Genomic DNA, 8,361 nt, shown 5'->3' with positions numbered 1-8,361 from the left:
ATCCTAGCGTCGAACGAATGACACCTCCGCGTTCAACACATGTACGGTTGGGAGAGACGTCTCCTCCTTCTTGATCAAGCAAGGGGAGAGGAGAGGTTGATGGAGATCCAGCAGCACGATGGCGTGGTGGTGGAAGCAGCGGGATCTCGGCAGGGCTTCGCCAAGCACCAACGAGAGGGAGAGGTGTCACGGAGGGAGAGGGAGGCGCCAGGGACTTGGGTGCGGCTTCCCTCCCTCCCCTTCACTATATATAGGGGCTAGGGGGGCCGACCCATCTAGATCCCATCTAGATGGGTGGGGGCGGCGGCCAAGGGGGTGGCTTGGACCCCAAGCCAAGTGGAGGCGCCTCCCACCCCTAGGGTTTCCAACCCTAGGCGCAGGGGGAGGCCCAAGGGGGGGCGCACCAGCCCACCAGAGGCTGGTTCCCTTCCCACTTCAGCCCATGGGGCCCTCCGGGATAGGTGGCCCCACCCGATGGACCCCCAGGACCTTTTCGGTGGTCCCGGTACAATACCGATGACCCCAAAACTTTCCCGGTGGCCGAAACTGGTCTTCCTATATATGAATCTTTACCTCCGGACCATTCGGGAACTCCTCATGACATCCAAGATCTGATCCGAGACTCCGAACAACTTTCGGGTTACTGCATACTTATATCACTACAACCCTAACGTCACCGAACCTTAAGTGTGTAGACCCTACGAGTTCGGGAACCATGCAGACATGACCGAGACAACTCTGCGGCCAATAGCCAACAACGGGATCTGGATACCCATGTTGACTCCCACATATTCCATCATGATCCCATCGGATGAACCACGATGTCGAGGATTCAATCAATCCCGTATACAATTCCCTTTGTCTATCAGTACGATACTTGCCCGAGATTCGATCGTCGGTATCCCGATACCTTGTTCAATCTCGTTACCGGCAAGTCTCTTTACTCGTTCTGTAACACATCATCCCGTGATCAACTCCCTGGTCACATTGTGCACATTATGATGATGTCCTACCGAGTGGGCCCAGAGATACCTCTCCATTACACGGAGTGACAAATCCCAGTCTTGATTCCTGCCAACCCAACAGACACTTTCGGAGATACCCGCAGTGCACCTTTATAGCCACCCAGTTACGTTGTGACGTTTGGTACACCCAAAGAATTCCTACGGTATCCGGGAGTTGCACAATCTCATGGTCTAAGGAAATGATACTTGACATTAGAAAAGCTTTAGCATACGAACTACACGATCTTGTGCTAGGCTTAGGATTGGGTCTTGTCCATCACATCATTCTCCTAATGATGTGATCCCGTTATCAACGACATCCAATGTCCATGGTCAGGAAACCGTAACCATCTATTGATCAACGAGCTAGTAAAGTAGAGGCTTACTAGGGACATGGTGTTGTCTATGTATCCACACATGTATCTAAGTTTCCTATCAATACAATTCTAGCATGGATAATAAACGATTATCATGAACAAGGAAATACAATAATAACTAATTTATTATTGCCTCTAGGGCATATTTCCAACACATTGATTAGCCTCGTTGATGTGAGACTTTCTCCTTTTTTTGTCTTCTCCACATAACCCCTTCATTATCTTCTATTCCACCCATAGTGTTATATCCATGGCTCATGCTCATGTATTGCGTGAAAGTTGAAAAAAGTTTGAGATTACTAAACTATGAAAAAATTGCTTGTCTTGTCATTGGGGTTGTGCATGATGAGAGCATTCTTGTGTGACGAAAATGGAGCACGACCAAACTATATGATTTTGTAGGGATGAACTTTCTTTTGCCATGTTATTTTGAGAAGACATGATTGCTTAGTTAGTATGCTTGAAGTATTACTATTTTTATGTCAATAGTAAACTTTTGTCTTGAATCTTATGGATCTGAACATTCATGCCAAAATGAAGAGAATTGCTTAGAGAAATATGTTAGGTAGCATTCCACATTAAAAATTCTGTTTTTATCATTTACCTACTCGAGGACGAGCAGGAATTAAGCTTGGGGATGCTGATACGTCTCCAACATATCTATAATTTTTTATTGTTCCATGCTATTATATTATGTGTTTTGGATGTTTATGGGCTTTATTAAACAATCTTATATTATTTTTGGGACTAACTATTGACCCAGAGCCCAGTGCCAGTTCATGTTTTTCCCCTTGTTTCATTGTTTCGAAGAAAAGGAATATCAAATGGAGTCGAAACGGAATGAAACCTTCTAGAGAAGTTATTTTTGGAAGGAAAGCAACCCAGGAGACTTGGAGTCCATCTCAAGGAAGCTTCGAGGAAGCCACAAGGTAGGGGGGCGTGCCCACCCCCCTCGACGCGCCCTCCAACCTCGTGGGCCCCTCGTGGATCCCTTGGCGCACTTCTTCCTCCTATATATCTCCATATACCCTAAAACGATTGGGGAGGACAATAGATCGGGAGTTCTGCCGCCAGAAGCCTCCGTAGCCACGAAAAACCAATCGAGACCCGTTTCGGCACCCTGCCGGAAGGGCCAATCCATGACAAGGAGGGAGTAGTTCTACCTCGGGGCTGAGGGTATGTACCTGTAGCTATGTGTTTGATCTCTCTCTCTCTCTCTCGTGTTCTTGAGGTGGTACGATCTTGATGTATCGCGAGCTTTTCTATTATAGTTGGATCTTATGTTTCTTCTCCCCCTCTACTCTCTTGTAATGGATTGAGTTTCCCCTTTGAAGTTATCTTATCGGATTGAGTCTTTAAAGATTTGAGAACACTTGATGTATGTCTTGCCCTGCGTATCTGTGGTGACAATGGGATATCACGTGATTCACTTGATGCATGTTTTGGTGATCAACTTGCGGGTTCCGCCCATGAACCTATGCATAGGGGTTGGCACACGTTTTCGTCATGATTCTCCGGTAGAAACTTTGGGGCACTCTTTGAGGTTCTATGTGTTGGTTGAATAGATGAATCTGAGATTGTGTGATGCATATCATATAATCATACCCACGGATACTTGAGGTGACATTGGAGTATCTAGGTGACATTAGGGTTTTGGTTGATTTGTGTCTTAAGGTGTTATTCTAGTACGAACTCTAGGGCTGTTTGTGACACTTATAGGAATAGCCCAACAGATTGATTGGAAAGAATAACTTTGAGGTGGTTTCGTAACCTACCATAATCTCTTTGTTTGTTCTCCGCTATTAGTGACTTTGGAGTGACTCTTTGTTGCATGTTGAGGGATTATTATATGATCAAACTATGTTATTATTGTTGAGAGGACTTGCACTAGTGAAAGTATGAACCCTAGGCCTTGTTTCCTATCATTGCAATACCATTTATGCTCACTTTTATCATTAGTTACCTTGCTGTTTTTATATTTTCAGATTAGAAAAACCTTTATCTACAATCCATATACCACTTGTATCACCATCTCTTCACCGAACTAGTGCACCTATACAATTTACCATTGTATTGGGTGTGTTGGGGACAAAAGAGACTCTTTGTTATTTGGTTGCAGGGTTGCTTGAGAGAGGCATCTTCATCCTACGCCTCATACGGATTGATAAACCTTAGGTCATCCACCTGAGGGAAATTTGCTACTATCCTACAAACCTCTACACTTGGAGGCCCAACAAAGTCTACCAGAAGAAGGTTGTGTAGTAGACATCAGAGAGCGCTGGGTTGATGAAGATGGCGATCGGAGAGGGATTCCCTCCTCCGGCAGGGTGCTGGAATGGGTCTAGATTGGTTTTCGGTGGCTACAGAGGCTTAGGGCGGTGGAACTCTCGATGTAGGTTTCTTTTTGGAAGTTTGGGTATATATAAGCAGTGTTGGAGTCGGGAACAAGTCAGGGGGTCCCCGAGGCGGCAACGAGATAGGGGCGCGCCCAGGGGGTAGGGCGCGCCCCCACCCTCATGGTGGCCTCGGGACTCCTTTGGTCCATTTCCGGTACTCCGTGGGCTACTTTTGGTCCAAAAACAATCTCTGTGAAATTTAAGGTCAATTGGACTCCGTTTGGTTTTCCTTTCCTGCGATACTCAAAAAGAAGGAAAAAAGAAAAACTGGCACTGGGCTCTAGGTTAATAGGTTAGTCGCACAAATCATATAAAATAGCATATAAATGCATATAAAACATCCAAGGTTGATAATATAATAGCATGGAATGATCAAAAAATTTAGATACATTGGAGACGTATCAGCGTCGCTCTAAATCATGCTGCAACAAAGACAACAATACCGGCACGAGAGACAACAATACTCTGGATGACGCCGAAGACCAAGAAAACCCCATCAAGAAAAACTCTGAACAAGACGATCGGGAGGATGGGCAAGTTAGCCCTGAAGAACAGGCCGTAAACGAAGACTCAGAGGACAGTAATTACCTTCCACTGTCTGAGGATGAGGTGAGCCTCGGCGATGAATAATTTATCATGCCTGAGGAACATCTCGAGCAGGAGTGCTTTAAGCAATGGCTAATAGCCACTACAAGGATTCTGAAAAAGAAACAACAGCAACTTCAAGCTGATCAAGATCTACTCAATGACAGATGGACTAATGTCCTGGTTGCCGAGGAATACGTTCTTGTGCGCCCAACCAAAAGTTACCCGAAGCATAAACTGCTACGTCAATTCGGTGACGAGTCACTCGAGCTTGTACCAGCAACACGTAATGCGGCTGACCGACCACCACGTGGCCGGGATAAAACGGAAACTCAAGCCGATCACCATCCCATACTATCTCGCCGTAAAGGTAGAGACACAACGGCTCGGGGACACACATATGACCTGTGACAGGAGCTGAAGAATAAAGCAGGTCCGGCCAGGTCGATCTACGGATCGCGTGGGCGTGCCTCGACGCGCGACAATGACTATCAAGCCAAACATGACAAGCATAATCACGCCCGGGCCGAAAGCCGCAGACGGACTCCATCCGAACTACATCGCGACCTGGCCCGATATAGAGGCACCGCACACCCCCTCTGCTTCACTGATGAAGTAATGGAGCATGAATTCCCAGAAGGGTTTAAACCCGTAAATATCGAATCATATGATGGAACAACAGATCCCGTAGTATGGATTGAGGACTTTCTTCTCCATATTCATATGGCCCACGGTGATGATCTTCATGCCATCAAGTACCTCCCGCTAAAACTCAAGGGACCAGCTCGGCACTGGTTGAACAGCCTGCCCGAAAACTCCATTGGCAGCTGGGAGGACTTGGAAGACGCCTTCCACGACAACTTCCAAGGAACATACGTCCGACCCCCGGATACCGACGACTTAAGCCACATAGTTCAATAGCCTGAAGAGTCAGCCAGGAAATTCTGGACAAGGTTCTTAACTAAAAAGAACCAGATCATCGACTGCTCGGATGCCGAAGCCCTAGCGGCCTTTAAGCACAGCATCCGTGACGAATGGCTCGCCCGACACCTCAGCCAAGAAAAGCCGAAGTCCATGGCGGCCCTCATGGCACATATGACCCGCTTTTGTGTGGGCGAAGATAGTTGGCTAGCCCGTAGCAATCATAATGCAAGCGAACCTGGCACCTCCGAATCCAAGAATAGCAATGGCAAGCCCCGACGCAACAGGCATAAGCGTTGAAATAATGGTGACAATACTGATGACACGGCGGTCAACACCGGATTCAGTGACTCCAAGTCCAGGCAGCGAAAGAAGCCATATAAGAGGAACAATTCGGGCTCTTCCGACTTGGACCGCATACTTGATCGTCCATGTCAGATCAATGGCACCCCTGATAAACCAGTCAATCAGACCCACCGGAGTTGTTGGGTCTTTAAACAAGCTGGCAAGTTAAATGTCGAAAGCAAGGAGAAGGGGTCGCAAAGAGAGAATGACGACGAGGAGCCCCGTCCGCCGAACACAGGGGGACAGAAGAAGTCCCCCCCAGGTTAAAACGGTGAGCATGATATACCACTAGTGCAAAACCGGGCAATAGCACCGGTTCGTAAGGCCCTTTAGTGCCGGTTCGATAACCGGCACTAAAGTGTGGGCACTAAAGCCCCCCCTTTAGTACCGGTTCAGCACGAACCGGTGCTAAAGGGAAACCACGTGGCATGAGCCAGCTCCATGGGCACGTAGGACATTAGTACCAGTTGGTAACACCAGCCGGTACTAAATGTTTGGGTGTGTTTTGGTTTTATTTTTTATTTTTACTTTAATTTGTGTTTTCAATTTAATTTAGTGATTTTTTTACATTATAATGAGTTGTTAAATCATTAGGTGAATGTACCGCAAATTAGTTTGACTGGATGCATGTGGATCCTAGCTAAGTCATCAAGTATATGTCATATCCATATTATATATACTTGATCACCTAATTAAGTGATCGAGGTAATATGGATATGGCATATACTTGATCACTTAGCTAGAATCCATCCAGTTGAAACTAATTTGCGGTTTCTTTCATAAATGATATAATAACTCATCATCATCATCATCATATTAATATAAAAACTCTTGCATCATATATATCATCACCAACAACAGTTTTCATAGCTAGCTAAAAATCATCATATAATAGTCGTCTCATTACCACTACTTAATCATCATATTGTCATTACCGCTATCTAATCACCACCGACACTAACTTAAAGAAGAAACATTCACTTGTACCAGAAGCAAAGATATCATCGAGTTCAACATGGTAATGATATTATAAGCATTCATAACACCACAAAAGCAAATCACTCTTTGAGATTAAGTTCAGGACGAAGAACACGGACATGAGAGGACAAGTACTAAGAGCATGAACTAGCTAATTAATCACTCCTGCTGCTCTCTCTCAGGTAAAATAGCATAGAACATGTATAGCTTTCCTGATTCATCATATTGGAGCATGCAGATGAACCTATCTCCTAATCGTGGGTTGCGCTTCTGATTGCTGCCCCCTAGTACTTCTCTGCGATCGTTCACAATTTTGCTCTATTCTTTTACTGTTAAGCATTCCTCGCTATTAGGAATCCTGAATGCACAAAAGTGCACTGTAGGATATCTTGGCCGTAAGCTAACAATATTCATGGTACCTTTAGTCTCGATCCCATAAGACACAACATTCATCGGGAGTCCCTGTTGAGGAACATCGTATAGTAACATACTTAGCAATGAAGTTTAGCTTAAAAATAATGTATGCAAAAGATGCACTGAGGAGAAATAGTAGAAATCTTACCATCTTTCCTAAATATATGTGACCGTAGTTCAGTACGAACACTATTGGTCGCACGTTTTGAGTGCTAACATTTCTAAGTGCGGGCAAAAAAATTGTCTTGACATCATCAAGATCCTCAAGCCATGAAACATAATGACTTGTCTCCTCGCAGTTTAGTTCAGCCCCGGGATAGTGGACGGTCCTGTCTACCAAGTGCCGGACATGTTTGCTTGATTGGAAATAAGCTGTCAATATAAATTGAGATCTATTAATTATTCAACTGGTTCAAATAATCTCATATCTAAGACATAAATATGGTTGAGAAACTCACATAATGGTAGAACTGGAGGCGTTTGCACATCGACCCAGATGTCTCTATTACCTTCAATATCATCTTGCGGACGAATATCAAAGGTGATAACCATATCAGGCTCAAATGCATAAGCCTTGCATAGTTCTCACCAAGTTTTGCATTCAAAATAGGTGTATGTGTCTGCATTGTATAATTTGACATTGAAGGTATAACCATGCTCGGTCTTCAAGTAAACTCTTTTTACCTCCATAGTTTCGTTAGGACTGAAACCTATCTTATCCACGACAAAAATTCTTGCATGGCAGGGGATACGCTAGTAGAATAGAGAAAAATTAAAATTAAAAGTTGAAGCAAATGAAGCATAAGTCATGCTTAATTACGAAAAATACTTGTCATTGTGACTTACTGTATCCACTTTGAAGTTCTTATCCAGCTTGATGCTGAAGCATCTATCATCAACTAGAAAATTTCTGCCGCACAGGCCGCGCTGGTCTTCGCAGTATTCGCACATATGAAATCGTGTTCGTCGTCAGACGACATTCCTACGTTTCATAGGTGAAACATTAAACACTTATGAGTTCTATTAATTCAACTAATTCTGTTAATTCAACTAGTTCAACTAATTAAATGAACTAATTCAAGTAAGCACTTACGAAAAATATACCTAAATAAAGTAGCTCAACTAATTCAACTAACTAGTTCAACTAATTAATTCAACTAAACTACTTCTATTAATTTTCTTACTAAAAATAAGGTAGCTAGTTCTATATAATAAAATGTTAATTAGATAATCAAATCTCATATAACTAAATTAAATATATATCTAACATATAATTTATATCTAACTCATCTAACATTTGACATTAATATCTAACATATGTTCATATATAGGTGAAACATT

The sequence above is a fragment of the Triticum aestivum genome, chromosome 1A, assembly GCF_018294505.1.
Source record: "Triticum aestivum cultivar Chinese Spring chromosome 1A, IWGSC CS RefSeq v2.1, whole genome shotgun sequence".
Lineage (NCBI taxonomy): Eukaryota > Viridiplantae > Streptophyta > Magnoliopsida > Poales > Poaceae > Triticum > Triticum aestivum.
Note: the sequence above shows the minus strand (reverse complement) of the source record.